Below are 16,800 nucleotides of genomic sequence, written 5' to 3' on the forward strand. Positions count from 1 at the left end.
CTATATGTCTAACCATATTTAGTGCTCCTGTACTGAGAAAGAATGGAGGGAGGAATACAATGACTTCCATGAGATAGCTCATTTCCCCAGTATCATTGGGGGAACTATTGATTGTACTCTTCCATTGAGCGAGGAACACATCTACTGGATTCATAAGCAGTAGCACGGCCTGAATATCCTGGTCTGCTGTGATGATTATTTACTGGTAATGGATATACTGGTCACGACTCCTGGTTCTATCAACAATGCCCATACTTTAAGGCAGAGACCCCTTATTTATTTATTTAAAAAGTTTATCGACCATCTACCTAAAATTCTAAGTGGTTATTTTATCATTATGTTTTATGCTAACCAATGTTTTCATGTTCTAATTATGAGTGATTACAGCTGATTTTTTAAACCGTTTTGAATCAATTTGATTTCAGCAGTATATCAAAAACATTTAAAAAAATAATAATCATTTATAATAAGAACAAAAAAATGGCATAATTTAAAAGACCTGTTACAAGGTGTGTTCGATCAAGCTAGGTAAGGAAATACTTATAACTGCATGCGAGCAGGATAAAGGATGGAGTTCTACAAGCTAAGATGATAACTTTCAAAGAGGCGCATGGGATCCACATGTGTTGGATTCCCAGGGACATGGCAATTTTATAATATAGATGCACATATGTGCATGTGTTATGAAATATCCTGGCACACATATATGTACACCCTCTTTTGCAAGTGGGAGCACATAGTTGCATAAACTCGAGTATGAGCTGCAGAAGTAGGGGAATTTTATAACAGGCATGTATCCACCAGTTCTCCCAGTCTTTAGCCTGCAGTCTCCCTGGATACCCCAGACCCCTTAAACCACTCAGGGTCCGGGATGTCTTTTTTTTTTAATCTTACACTTCCTTTTCCAGAAAAGTAAAGTTATGCGGCACTGCATTTGGGCGTGCACCCAAGCACATAAGTACCTGCACACACGTCTCTTAACCTCACCCCATAACATCTATGCCCTGCCCACACCACGCCCCTTTTTCATTGCAAGTGAGATATTCGTGTATTGGGAGATGAGTGCACATCTAGGCAACTTTTAAAATTGGGTGGACATGCACGGATATCTCCCAATGTTGGCGTGCGCCCGGCTCCTACCGATAATATTGGTGCCTCCGATGTGCAGGGGGAGCAGGCTCGTCGTGAGAGTCCATGGTCTGTGAGCTGGGAACTGCCGAGCTGGTCATAAAAAATGGGGAATATTTTTTTTCAAGTGTTGCATTTATCAGAAGAGACATTTCCGATTATTGATAAGCTTTCCTATTTGGCTTTTCTTAGAAAGGAGCATTATGCTCCCTCTTTGTCACCTGTTGGAAATCTTATGGAGATATTAGAGACTTACTGAGAGATCAACATTTTTAATTTAATTTGTTTTTTGAACAGAATCTTGATATGATGCTACATTTCTTTTTCCAGAAGTCCCATGAGTTATTCTTGGGGCAGATTTGGATTTATCTGCAATCTTCTAGGACCACACAAAAGTTCCGAAAAATATTTTTTAGATATGAGGCAGGAAACATTATGTATTGGGGCTAATTTCTCAGATATCTGTGCAAGTATCTGGTTAAACTGGATAGTACTGGGAAGAGGCATTCTCAACATGTGCCCAGTGGTGACGGAGGGGAATAGTTGACATTGGTATATGCTTTTTATTATTATGTTCAGTTTGCTTTAGTTTTATTCTTCCCTTTTCTCTCCTCTCTCTTTTCTAAATATTTGTGCTCTGATGAGAAAATTACATTTTTTTCTTTTTCCTTCTATTTTGGTCTCTTAAATTCTGTTTATTGGTTAATGACATTATTGTGTTTCTGTTGCAAGGTTATATTCTTGTAAAAAATATAATACTTTGTTAAATAAATAGAAAAAACCCATCTGAGGTAACTTTGGATAACAGTAACCACAGTCTTTATTTGATACCTGACAACAGAATCAAATGTACTACCTTTTTAAATTTTTATTGTTATATTGGCTTATCAATGGAAAATCCATGTCATTAACCAAATAGCTTTTAATCTTTATTTGTTACCGGATACTATTGGCACCTCCATTGTAAAATTTTTGAGCTAATCTCTATATGTGCCATTTTGTAAACTGTTATGATGGTAACTAACTTAGGGCCTCATTTTCTAACACTAGCGCACGCTTGCGCTGCGCTGCTAGCGCAAACGTGCGCTAGCGTCATCGGGGCAGAGTCGGCCCCGGAAGAGGAGGAGTCGGGGCGTTACCGGGGCCGATCCGCGAAGAAGGCACGGATGGCGAAAAGGTAAGGAGCCTTTTTGCGTCCTATTTCGCGCCCAATAGCGCCATCTTTCACGGTGGCGCTATTGGGTGCGAAACCGGCAGCGATCGCACCACGGCAGTACGATCGCTGCTGACTAGCGCAGGACCACCCCCCCCCCCCCCGTTTTGATCCCCCACCCCCTATTAGCGTGATTTTCTAAAGTATCGCAGGCCTGCGATACTTTAGAAAATGAGGCCCTTAATGACGGTATAGAACAACGTTTAAATAAATAAATAAATATTGTATTACCTTTAAAATTTTTATTGTACAACATTTTGATGTGACTGCGAAAATCAGTTTATCAAAAATAAATTACCTTTAACATGACCAATCTAATTTAAGTACGCAAGCCTACCTACAACCTAAGCCCTTCCCTCACATTAGGGAGGAGCCCCCAAACTTCCACGTGACTACCGCTTAGTGGTCTTTCAAGGAACATTTTATTTATTATTTTATTTAAAAATGTTTATATACCGCTTTTACAATTCAAAGAATTAATCAAAACGGTTTACAACCAAACATACACAGTACATAAACTAGACAAAATAAAACAAAATAAAACAAATAAAAAGCTAACATAGCGCAGTATACATTTCAAATAAATTAACAAAAGGAAATATTATGTCATGTGAATGTGTATAAATTGAGAGGAAGCAGTTGGAATGAATGGAAGTTGTTTTATGAATTAGTGGTTAAGGTATATGCTTTCTGAAATAGATAAGTTTTCAATAGTTTTTTGAACTGTTGTATTGATGAAGTAAGACGGAGGTAATCTGGAAGTGAATTCCATAAAACAGGACCTGCTACTGAAGTCCTCAGCATCTGACCCTCACTGTGCCTTCTCAATCCTATTTGCTGGGCCTGTTCCACACAGCAGCTAAAGATATTCTACTCGACTGGACTAAGGCTACAACCCTAGTTACACTTTTTTCACATGCGCTCTGGCCCCTCTCCTATTCTAACCACCCCCTCAGAATTAGGATCTAGTACCCATCATAGGGAGACATGCATAAGGGGGCAGCAGGTCAGGAGGACCCCTGAACTTAAATCTGTGGCCTGCCCACCAAATACCACCTTTTCCCTCCATAAGCTCTGTAAGAATAATGCCTGTTCCAAGGCAAATAGGTGGATGCCATCCAGCCCCAAATAAATCAGGGATAGGTACTGTCACCAGTCATGGCGAAGGTGAACCTTATTGATTTCTCAGTTGACCTTTGCAAGGTCTTTCCCCTGGAGCCTCCAGTTGGCGAACAAGTGACATGGGATGATGTTCGACCAGCAGATATAAGTGATGGGTTATTCTGCAGAAAGGGTAGCCAGGTCAACCCTGAGGTTATTGGCAAGCAGCAAACTCTGAAACATTCCTAGGTTTTTGCCTCCAAAGTGGATAATGAGGAGATCCTGGTGGTTTCTGTCATAACCTGGCAACGTAGGAGAGGCATGAGCTGATTCCAGTGCATTACTCTTTGGATGACACCCTGGACCAGCCACTCTTTCACTGTCAGGCCCAATTCCTGGTCAAATTTGCCCTAAACAGCCAGCCATTGTATAAGGGCAATGAAAGCACGCCTGATGATCTGCAGCAACCATCCTCACTAGCTGGAATCTGCATAGGAACAACAAAGGAACAAAAATATGTGGAACATTAATGAAATGTCAATGGAGAGGTGCCATTATCTTGTCAAATATAAGAGGCTTATGCCGCTGAATGCCATCTGCCTATTTGCTGTATGGCTGTCCTAGCCAAGCCAGAGGTAGCAGTACTGGAAGTGGCTTCAATGTGCAAAGAGCGTGTATCAAATATTGTGCTCTAGAGACTGGCTTCTTCCAGTATACCTGAAAACTGCTACAAATTGAAATTTTCAAACTGAGGCAACTGAGAGCTTCATGACCATCTATGTTAAAGCAGTTTGCATGGTGAAAGTGATTAGGCCTGGTCCCAAGCTGACTAAGCAGTTTTTGACCTTTGGCATTCTGCCATTGAATATATTGATATTGGAAGTCATTAACTCTTAACCAGCAGACGCACTACCTGTTTCTGTAGTGAACTCGCTAACCTGAGAGCGCAAGACAATGCCAAAAGGAAGACTGCCTGATCTAACCTGCCCCTCCTGTGCAGTGACTCTCCCGCTATAGTGGCAAAGGTGGCAATTGTATGTGTAATGAGGATCTGATGTTAAGTAAGTTGAGTCATCAGATGGTATAAATAAAAGTGGCAATCAAAGGAGAAATAATGACCTCCTTCCTTACCTGGTCTTTCTACAAGAAAAAGGGGTCAAAACCCATCCAGTCAGTATCCCAGAGATAGAAAGGAAGAGAGGCTCTTGAAAAGGTATAACATCAGATGAAATCAATATCATTTAAATGACAAATTTCTCAAAATGTAGTTTTTCTAAAAGATATTAAACTAGCAACAATCAAATAAGCAAATTAATATAATTTTAATAAGAGTGCTTTTCATTTTATAGATATTACCAACTATTCTGTACCAGGACTTCATGTGACAAGGTGTAATGATTAGAAAAGTATAGTTTATTACACTTTAATCTGCAAATATATCATAAAGAATTTGTTTCTTGTGTAACATTTTTTTTCCCAGATGCAGCAGAACGTTTTACAGATGTTATGTAAGGTAAAGTGTTGCATTGTTATTTTTTTGTTTTCCCTTTGTCGCTCGTTTTTCTTTTCTTAGTAGTTGATGTTTGATATTTTTCTTGTAGTTTTCTCTTTCTATCGTTATATTTATATAGACTTTTCTCTGTTGTTAACATTTGAATTATTTCTATGTTCTCTGTTTTTTTTTTCTTTGTAACTCTCTTTTGAGCTGATACAGAAAAAAGTGCGGGAGAGCCGGTGAACGCCCGCTCTCCCATCGCATGCACAGGCCATTCTCATGTGCGCGCGATTTAGTATCGGCCCGCATGCAAATGAGGGTCCACGGTAAAAAGAGGCGCTAGGGACACTAGCGCATCCCTAGCGCCTCCTTTTTGACAGGAACGGCGGCTGTCAGCGGGTTTGACAGCTGACGCTCATTTTTACCGGCGTCGGTTCTCGAACCCGCTGCAGCCACGGGCTCTGAAAATGGACGCCGGCATAACTGAGCATCGGTCTTCTGACCCGCGTGCCACAGGCCGATGTTTAAATTTTTTTTTTTGTTTATTTTTGGGGCCTCTGACTTAATATCGCTCTGATTTTAAGTCAGAGGGTTACAGAAAAGCAGTTTTTTCTGCTTTTCTGTACACGTCCCCGGTGCCGGCCGAAATTAATGTCGGCCTTTGGCAGGCGTTAATTTCTGAAAGTAAAATGTGCGGCTTGGCTGCACATTTTACTTTCTGAATTGCGCGGGCTAACAAACAAACGCCGGAGCGCACTGTACTGTACTGTATCGGCCTGTTTCTGTCTCCTTGTATGTAAATTGTCCCTTCATGTTACACTCTTTTACTTTATTTCTGTTTTTCTATTTATTTATTTTTTTCTATTTCTAGGTAGATCTTGTGTTCCAGTGTACATGTGCACATTTAGCTGTAGTGGAGAAAATATTTAAGCAGCTTGGGGGCGTGGCTGGTGGTTTCTGCTCATAAATGCTGCTTCATCTCCCCATCACCTCTTGTGATCACAGCTTTCTATCACTGTTAGTGTGTAAAGCTGGGGAGCCTCGTTTTGTCTCTCCGATGCTTTGAGTCCATTGCCTTCTGGGTTTTGCTCTTCTTTTGGATGTTCCTCCTTACTATTCTTAAACTAAAATAATATAATTTATGCTGTCTACACTAGCTCTGCTATTTTCAAAAGATGTAGCTTTTGAGTGCTATCCATGTTGTCCATGGTGTCCTTGATCTAACTAGGTATGGAAAAAGAACAGATAATTGAAAAATCCCTAATTTTTCTTATACAGAGAGCATGAGGGAGATGTAATAAATTATATGTGAACTGCCCTGATCCATTCTCTCACTCTCTTTAGTTCTGTAATTTTCTTGCTATCTGATGTATTTTGCAATTGCATTAGCCAAATTATTTTCAATGACAAGGATAGTTTCACTCTGGACCCCTCTGGGTCTTCCTGCTGTTTGAACTTAATTTGCAGCCAATATGTTAGGGCCTGGATTAATGTTCTTTTACTTTTTTTTCTCCAGAGGGTAAATTGTTATCAGAGAGGTATTTTATTTCCCTTTCCAAAGTATTAACACTGTATTTCTTCCAATCTTATGCTAGTGCTTTCATTAATTACTTAAAAATACTATTTCAGTACTCAGTATGCTACTGTATATGCCTTTTTACTGTGATCTTATATAGTCTTATATTGTTTTCTCATTTTATTATGGTCAAATGAAATGAATACCCAACCCATTATGTGTGAAGTATATATTTTCTGTCCTCTCACTTAAGATATTCTCATTAGGCAAAAAAAAAAACAAAAAACTTACCATTCGACTATAGTTAATATTAGCTAGATCTACTCTATCTCTTACCGCCAAACTATTTCCATTTCCAGGAAGAGGAATGAAAGGCTCATCTGCATATTCTACCCAGCAGCCCCTGGGAAAGGACTCCAGAGGTCACAGTGAGTGATCCAGGCATTGAAATCCTCAGCCCCAGCTTCCAGAGGCCCTGCACTATTTGCAGCAGAAAAGGACCAGAACACTCATCTGCATATTCTACCCTGCAGCCCCTGGGAGAAGATTTTGAATTTGAAAAGAAGATTGCCGTGGAAGCAAAAATTCATAATAAAAACTTTTTCAGGTATATTTCAGGGAAAAAGCATTTAAGGGAACCATTTGGACCATTAGTTGATCAAGTGGTAAAAGGAGAACTTAGGGATTAGAAAGCCATAGCACAGAGACTAAATGAATTCTTTGCTTCAGTATTCACGAGGAAGATTTAAGAGATATACCCATGCCAGAAATTATATTCAAAGGTGATGATTCAGAGGAACTGAAACAAATCTCAGGGAACCTGGAAAATATATTAGGGCAAATTGATAAACTAAAGAGTAGCAAATCACCTGGAACAGATGGTATACATCCCAGAGTGCAGAAAGAACTGAGAAATGAAATTGCAGACCACTTATTGGAAATTTGTAAATAATCAATAACATCATTTATGGTAGCTGAAAACTTGAAGGTTGCCAATGTAACACTATTTTTAAGAAAGGGATCAAGGTGTGATCCAGGAAATTACAGATCAGTAAGTTTGATGTCTGTGCAGGTCAAAAAGGTAGAAACTATCATAAAGAACAAAATAGATGCACATATATTTAAGCACAATTTATAAGACCATAAGAATATAAGAATATAAGATATGCCATACTGGGTCCCACCAAGGGTCCATCAAGCTCAATATCCTGTTTCCAACAGTAGCCAATCCAAGTCACAAGTACCTGGCAAATATCCAAACATTAAACGATTCTCAAGCTACTATTGCTTATTAATTAATAGCAGTTTATGGATTTTTCCTCTAGGAACTTATCCAAACCTTTTCTAAACCCAGAGTACATCCTCTGGCAATGAATTCCAGATCTTAACTATGCACTGAGTGAAAACATTTTTTTTATTTGCTTTAAATGAGCTATTTGCTAACTTCATGGAATGTCCCAAGTCCTTCCGTTATCTGAGAGAATAAATAACCAATTTCCTTTAACCTGTTCAAATTCTTTCATGAATCTGTAGATTTCTATCATATCCCCTCTCAGTTGTCTCTTCTCCAAACTGAACAGCCCTAACATCCTTAGGCCTGGATTTACTATTCTCACAGAGAATTGTGAATCGCGTGGTACTGGGGGGCGGGGGGCGAAGTGGGGGCCGGGCCTGAGAAAGCCGGCAGCCATCGCATCACTGCGGTGCGCTGGCTGCCGGCTTTCGCACCGAGTAACTACACCATAAAAGGTATAGTTATTTGCGCAAAACTGGCGGCGATAAGGGTCCATACTTTTCGCCGCCAGTGATGTATCCGCAGTGTCGACCCCAGTGCCACCCTGACTCCTCCTTTTCCGGGGCCAACTCCGCCCTGATCACCCTATCGCACGCGAAAAGTGACTTTTCACGTGTGAAAAGTCCCTTTTTGCGTGCGAAAGCTATTGAAAATGACCCCCTTAGCCTTTCTTCATAGGGCAGTCCTTTCATGCCCCTTATTTTGGTCGCCCTTCTCTGCACTTTCTCTAGTGCAACTATTTATTTTTTGAGATGAGGAAACCAGAATTGCACACAGTATTCAAGAAGTAGTCTCACCATGGAGCGATACAGAGGCATTATGACATCCATCATTTTATTTGCCATTCCCTTCTTAATAATTCCTAACATTCTGTTTGCTTTTTTGATCGCCACAGCACACTGAGCCGATGATTTCAATATATTATCCACTTTGATGCCTAGATCTCTTTCCTGGGTGGTAACTTCTAAGATAGAACCTAATATTGTATAAATACAGCAAGAGTTATTTTTATGCATCACATTATGCATCACATTGCACTTGACCTCATTAAATTTCATTTGCCATTTGGAAACCCAATCTTCCAGTCTTGCAAGGTCCTCCTGCAATTTATCACAATCTGCTTGAGATTTAACTACTCTGCATTATTTTGTGTCATCCACAAATTTGATGACCTCACTCATTGTTGGTGTTTGAGGTAGTTGTGGGTGGATCCTTGGGCCAGTGGCAGATGACCACGCCCACGGGTGAAGATCCCAAGAGGGACCACCGGTCAGGCTCAGAGTATGGAGACAGGCACACACTAGTTCTTTTATTAAACAGTATATTGAACCACCAGAGGTGGCAGTAGTGAGCTGAAAGTACCCAGCAGGGCTGTAGTCCCTCAGGTACTGGAACAGCGATACTGGATAACTGAGCTGTAGAGAAACTGAATATAGTGAGTAGGCAGGGTATGCAGAGTTCAGGAACAGAGCCTTGATGGTAACACTCACACAATAGTCTCTAGAAGTAGTCCAGGTGTTGGAATAGGTTAGGCCCTCAAGGAGCGAGTACCTGGTTCCAGGGAAAGCTCTGAGAGAGAGAAGATAACTCATTGGTGTAGTAGGCAGCAATGACTTCCAGGCAGAAAGAGTATTCAGCAACCAGTCCGGGAACATGAGCCCTCAAGGAGCGAGTGCCGGTTCCTGACTGTGACCTGAAAAACAAAGAGAGAGTGTGGCCCCCAAGGAACAGGTACCCCTGGTATGTCCAAGGAGGCAGAGTAGCTAGGAGAGTGCGAAACTGGTCCTTGCTAACTCGATTAGTTAGCGATTTCTAAGACCTTATATATCTGGTACTGATGACGTCATCTCAGGGGACGCCCCTGACTTTCGCGCCACTGCTGGTACATCAGTCAGGGCCGTGCCGCGCGCGCGCCCTTAGGCCCTTGTGAATCATAGCAGATCGCAGCGTTGAGCCGCTCTGGGGACGCCGGAGGAAGACGGCAGAGAGACGCTGTGGTAGCCAACCTTCCACTTGAGCAAGAGGGAGTCGCCAAAGAGGTGAGGAGGGCGGAGTGGAGACGTCGAGCAGTGACGGTCACAACACTCATCATACCCATTTCCAGATCATGTATAAATATATTGAAAAGGACCAGTCCAAGTACATATCTCTGAGGCACTCTACTGTTTACCTTTTTCCACTGAGAAAATTGACCATTTAATCCTACATGGATGTAGCCAAGGGAAGTCTTGCCTCACAAATTTGCTATATTTTATTGAAGGAGTAAATAAACAAGTGGATAAAGGTGAGCCAGTTGATTTCCAGAAAGCATTTGATAAAGTCCCTCATGAGAGACTTCATAAGAAATTAGAAAGTCATGGGAAAGGTGGCAGAGTCCTGTTGTGGATTGCCAACTGGTTAAAGATAGAAAACAGAGAGTAGGGCTGGAAAAGGTTAATAGTGGAGTGCCCCAGGAAGAAATTGCAAGAGGACAATGCAAAACTGGGAGAGTGGGCATGAAAATGGCAAATGAAATTTAATGTACGTAGACAATTGCAAAGTGATGCACTTAGGGAAGAGAAACCCAAATTATAGCTACAAGATGCAAGGTTCCCCATTAGGAGTCACCACTCAGGAAAAGGAGCTTGGTGTCATTGTTAAAAATACATCCAAATGTTCTGCTCAGGGTGCAGCAGCATCCATGAAAGCAAATACAATGCTAGTTATTATTAGGAAAGGAATGGAAAATAAAACAGAGAATATTATTATGCCTCTGTATCATGCCATGGTGCAAACTCATTCTGCGTATTGTGTTCAGTTCTGGTCACAAGTCTGAAGAAAGATATAGCAAAATTAGAAAAGATGCAGAGAAGGGTAACCAAGATGATAAAGGGGATGGAACAATTCCCCTATAAAGAAAGGTTAAAGAGATTAGGACTCTTCAGCTTGGAGACGTGATGGCTGAGGGGAGATATTACTAGGGACATTAGTAACGGGAGCTAGCATGCACTAACTCCTGTTAGTGGGCACTAAAGCGAAAATCGGGGCCCCTGAAAAAAAAACCTGAACCGCGGGAAAAACGAAATGCCTGCAGGGGGCCCCGAAACGAAGCCCGATACGAAATTTGATCCCGAAGTACATCTCTAGATATTACAGAGGTCTATAAAATAAAAAGTAGAATGGAATGAGTAAATGTTAATCAATTGTTTGCTCTTTCAAAAAGTATAAAGACCAGGGAAGACACAATGAAGTTACTGGGTAATATATTTAAAACTAATAAGAAAAAATATTTTTTTACTCAACACATAATTAACATCTGGAATTCATTGCCATGGGGATGTGGTGCAAACTATTATTATATCTGCATTTAAGAAAGGTTTGGACAAGTTCCTGGAGGAAAAGTTAATTTACCATTATTAGGGTAGAGTTGCAGAAATCCACTGCTTATTCTTGGGTTAAGCAGCTTGGAATCTATTGGGATCCTGCCAGGTACTTGTGACCTGGATTGACCACTGTTGGAAACAGGATACTGAGCATGATGGCCCCTTGTTCTGACCCAGAATGGCAATTTCTTATGTTCTTATGCTCTTAAGATAAATAGCTCTACACAGTTTACACACACACACACACACACACACACACACACAGAGACACACACACACACACACACACATACACTTAAGTGTAAATATGTTTCCCCATGTTTGTAGTAAGTTTTAGACACTAGAGCAATCTCTGTGAAAGAGAAATGGATAAGTATTCCTGCTCTCTTCAGTGTCAATTGTTTCTCTCTCTCTCTCTCTCTCTCTCTCTCAAAATAGTGTAAATGTAAAGATTCTTCCTGTTATAATGGGATCCCTGATGTTCTTGAAGGCTTAAGGAAAAATAGTGCCAAGAGATATTCTAACAGAGTACTTATAGTGAATTAAATCCTCTGTCATCCCTATGTCCCAAGTGGAAATACAGAATGAGACTTTTTGGAATCACCATAATTTTCAAGAAATATGCCTTGACAAGCCTCAGTGGACAAAGTCAAGGTACAACTTTAGGTGTTCCTATGCTAGCCGTCTCATGCTGATGCTTTTTCTCAGCTAGGTTACCATGGAGATAGCTTGTGTAGCTGCGCTGAAAATGTTCCTAACTCAGTACAACAATGCTCAAACATGAAAATACCCAGTTCAGACCTGCAAAATAGTATGGATCACAGTTTTTGTTGTCAAAAGGTTGGATTTTTGAAATTCAATTTCCTTCAGATTAGGTTTATCTGACGTTTTGTTGTTCTTTACCTTTATTTTGCCCCATTTGCATCTAAAAAATGAAGTGATTTCACTTGAAGTTAAGTCTACCTTTTTTTTTTAGTATTTAAAATATATTAAGAGTTAAATTAGAAATCTTTGATCTCTACTCTGATGTCCCCTACTGTAGCTTTGACTTATTTTATCCATTTTTTATTGTTTTTTTCCCACTTTAATTGATGCTGAATCCGCACAATTTTCATTTAGTTTAGTCTTTAAACACTCCATTTGGGGGTCAGATTAGGGCTCTATATCACTCACACTGATGTCTCCTACACTTATTTTTATCTGATTTGGTATGTTTTTGGCATTTACTCATGTCAGATCTGGAACCACCATTTTGTTTCCTGGAACTTCAAACTACCAAGGCCCCTATATGGATCTTCACAAACCTCGGGCCTTGTGTATTTTAATTCATTTTCATTATTTTTGCTTTCTTTCTTTTTTTTTATGCATTTAATTTTAAATCGAGACCTCCATGCTTCCAGAAGTGACATCATCATGGCCTTCTCTTCCTGTTCACGCTGGGGGCTTTCCCAGTTCCTCTGGACACTGGCACTTGCCTTCTTAGAGCAGCAGCAGCCTCCCAGGGCTCCCACTGCTAAACTGAAACTAATTCCACGGAAGTGTCAGGCCTCTTTCCAATGCTGCAATAATGCTTGCTCTGCCCCCTTCTCAGCATCGCAGGAGTAAGCAACACTCTCACAGCAGCCTGGCTCCAGCCACCTCCGCACTAGCACAACATTGCTGTTGCGGTCACGGTCGCAGGTTTTGTGACTGGGTCCTTACCTTCTTCTCCAGGGCCTCGGTGCCTGGGTCCGCGGCTCGGACCGCCGCCTCCGGAGCCAGGATCTCAGCGGCGACGTCCGTGCTCGGTCAGGCCTGCCCTGCCTGCCTTACAGTGGCATCTCCACGAGGGAGATGCCGCCGAGTCTCTGAGTTCAGCCCCTCCCCTCCAAGGCGCGCGTGCACGCGAAGAAGCCCAATTTAAAGGGCTTTTCCCGCCAGACCGCGGGCCGCCCCTTGGAGTGACGTCAGACTCCGGCAGGTACTTAAAGCCGGCGTCTGCTTCACTCAAATGCCTTGCAACGAGGTTACCTGCCGGTATCTAGTTGCCGTGCGCTGTTGGCTTTGCCTGCTTCTTTCTTTGTCTCTTGGTCCTGCTGTGCTTCGTTCCAGCTCCGGATCCGCAGTTCCAGTTCCGGATCTTCATCTTCAGTTCCAGTTCCGGATCTTCATCTTCAGTTCCAGTTCTCGCTTTAGTTCCAGTTCCATATCTTAATCTTTAGTTCCAGTTCTCGCTTCAGTTCCAGTTCTGGATCTTCATCTTCAGTTCCAGTTCCGGATCTTCATCTTCAGTTCCAGTTCTCGCTTTAGTTCCAGTTCCGGATCTTCATCTTCAGTTCCAGTTCTCGCTTCTGTTCCAGTTCTGGATCTTCTTCTTCTGTTCCTGGTATTGCCTCTCTGGTTCTTGATTCCTGCCGGCTTCTGACTCTCCGTGCCTGCTGCCCGCCTCGACCTCAGACCGTCTCTTCCAGCTGTTCTCCTTGCCTAAGTCCCAGCGGCCCGGGTCCCCACGGGCTCCTCCCGGGCGGACCTCAGGCTTTCAGGTTGAAGTCATCTTCATCGGACACCCAAGTCCCAGCGGCTCGGGTCCTCACGGGCTCCTCCTGGGGGATTCCGGCTTCCAGGGTGAAGATTTCTGTTCCACGCTCTGCTGATATCCGCCTCCTGGCCTGCTTCATCGCTACGGAGACTCCTCCTCTCTTCATCTTCTCACTCCGTCAGGCTGGCCCAAGGGTCTACCACTATGCTTGCAACAGTTTGCAAGGCCATGGACCCGGGGGACATTCCTGGTCTCCAGGCCATTCTGGGAATGGCTCAACGCCTACAGCAGCAACAGCATTGCCTAGATATACTTGTGGCTACTGTGGTGAATCGGTTGGATGCCACCTCTCCAGAGCCATCTCAGGTTCCACTGCCTGCTCCAGTGGTGAACGTCAGTTCACCCTCAGTTGCCCACACCTTCTTGCTACTCCGGGGAGGCCAAGACTTGTCATGGATTTTTGAACCAATGCTTCCTACTCAGTTCCCTACTGATTTGGTAAAGTTGGCTTATATCCTGTCCTTGCTAGATGGAAAGGCGTTGATTTGAGCCACACCACTCTGGGAGTTGAATGACCCTTTGTTAAACAACTTGCCCCAGCTCATCACGAGTTTTAAACAGGACTTTGATGAACCCGCACGTCTAGCTACAGCCACTTCCGAACTACTGCAACTTTGACAGGGCTCCTGTTCTTTAACCGATTACGCTATGGAGTTTCGCACCCTAGCCTTAGAGGTAGGGTGGCGGGAGGATAGCCTTCGGGAATATTCATAGAGGGGCTGGCAGGCCGCATCAAAGATGAATTGGCTTCCCACGATATTCCCGAGGACATCAATGGATTCATAGATTTGGCTGGGTGGATCGACAGCCAGCTGCAACAGAGAGCTAAGGAGAGTCGGCCAATCCAGCGTTCCATAGCTCTAGCTCCTGTTTTCTCCAGACCCATGTCCGCGGGCTCTACTCAAGGTGCAGCACGTCCGGAGGTAGCCACTGAAGAGCCCATGCAGTTGGGGCGAACTCAGCTCTCTACTGAAGAGAGACAACACCGTCGAACCTTGGGCCTATGCCTCTACTGTGGCCAGAAAGGTCACTTTTTGGCTCACTGTAAGGAGTGCTTGGAAAACGCCAGAGCCTAGGAGGTCGTGGGGAGCTGCTCCTAGGCTGTGTCAACTCTGCTCTTTAATGTACGGTACCAGTCACATTGGAATATCCTGGTGGATCTTTTGAGACTCTTGCCTTCATCAACTCTGGAGTGGAGGGTAATTTTACTCTGGAAGACCTGGTGCATCAGCTGCATATTCCAACTCTTTCCTGAGAGAACCCTTTGCGAATTACCTCCATCCGGGGAACACTTCTTCCGGGGAGTATCTCTGCCTTCACGGTTCCTATCACTCTACACACTGGGGTGATGCATTCGGAAAAGAGTGCCTTTCTGATCTTGGAAAAGGCCATCCACCCCGTGGTTCTAGGACTGCCATGGTTACAACGACATTCTCCAGTCATTCAGTGGGATACGTTACAGATTGCAAAATGGAGTACCTTCTGCTTTTCTAACTGCCTCAAGATTCCGAGTGCCCCATGCATCCCCATCTTGCGTACTACCATGGCTCCTCCTGCACCCTACGCAGATTTTGCTGATGTTTTCTCCAAGAAGAACGCGGATATCCTACCCCAGCATCATCCATTCGACTGCGCAATTGATCTATTACCCGGGACAACTCCACCTCGCAGAAGGGTGTATCCTTTATCCTTACCAGAGACACGAGCCATGTCTGAGTACATAGCCGAGAATCTTGCGAGAGGATTCATCTGGCTCTCCAAGTCGCCCGCAGGGGCGGGTTTTTTCTTTTTGGGTAAAAAAGATGGATCCCAGAGAGAGATCCAAGATGGCGCCCTAAGCGGTCGCACTTACGGACGCTCCCAGAATTTCCTCTTACCTCAGAAGAATTTCCTTCCGAAGCCAAAATGCCCCACAAGAGAAAGGGTAAAGTGAGGGTTTATCCACCCGAACCCACACTTTCGACGGGACAGCAAGTCATCCTGCAGTATGCGTCGCCGATACCCTCACTTCGGGTCTTGAGCCCCGCTGGCGGGAACGGCAGAGGAGAGTCGTCACCGCCTGGGGAAGTATCATTGACCCCGCCAACACCGCGAGAACAGCCGAGGGCAACCGCCCTAGCCTCTGCCGAACATGCTGAGTTGACTGCGGAGGAAGTCGCAGTCTTTCCTCAACTGGGTGGAAGTTCTGGCGAGGTGACTGGACAGGGGAGTATACCACCTTCTCCCATGACCCCGGAAAGCCCGGTAAGGAGGGAGGAAGATACCGGGAGAGTATCCCAAACAACATCAATGGATGGAGGAGGAAATGGAGTTGGAGGTGGTCAGAGAAATCCCCTACAGGTAATAAGCCCGGCTGTTATAACCATGGAGTCCTTATGGGACTTGATAGTTGGAATGAACCGGGTAGTTAATGAATATACCCGAGAGACGGATCAGAACTCCCTGAAAATATCCTCTTTGGAAAACCAGCTAAAAAGAGAGAGTGAAGAACAAACCAGTAACTTAGTACAAGTTAGAAATGACTTGAAACAGATTTCTGAACTAAGTGTGACATCTTTAAAAGAACAAGTAGCCTCACAAAGCGGGGAGTAGCTGGCTTGTTACGGCGGTTACTACCCCAAACCAAATGTGCCTGATACTTCACTTTCGATGCATATCCAGCATGGCTCTCTGCTTCAACGGCATGGGAGAAGACTGATACTTCACGCATATCCAGCATAGCTCCCTGCTTCAACGGCAGGGGAGAAGAAAAACAACCAATAAGGGCTGTATAACATAGTCTGGGTAAAACAAAAAAGCATGGGTGTAGCTTGCTTATTGCGGCGGCTACTACCCCTAACGAATCAAGCTAGATATTTCACTTGGATGCAGCTCCATCACTGCTCTCTACATTAAAACTGGGGGTGGAAGGGAAATAGAACCAAGAGCTAAGAGAAACAGATAAGTATGAGAGAAAAAATGTGTGAAGCTTGCTGGGCAGACTGGATGGGCCATTTGGTCTTCTTCTGCCGTCATTTCTATGTTTCTATGTTTCTATGTTTCAATGCGGAGGCTTGAGTCCGTGGAGAATTATTTAAGACAATTGAATATAAGGATCTTGAACTTTCCCAAGA

Source organism: Rhinatrema bivittatum, chromosome 1, assembly GCF_901001135.1.
Source record: "Rhinatrema bivittatum chromosome 1, aRhiBiv1.1, whole genome shotgun sequence".
Classification (NCBI taxonomy): Eukaryota; Metazoa; Chordata; class Amphibia; order Gymnophiona; family Rhinatrematidae; genus Rhinatrema; species Rhinatrema bivittatum.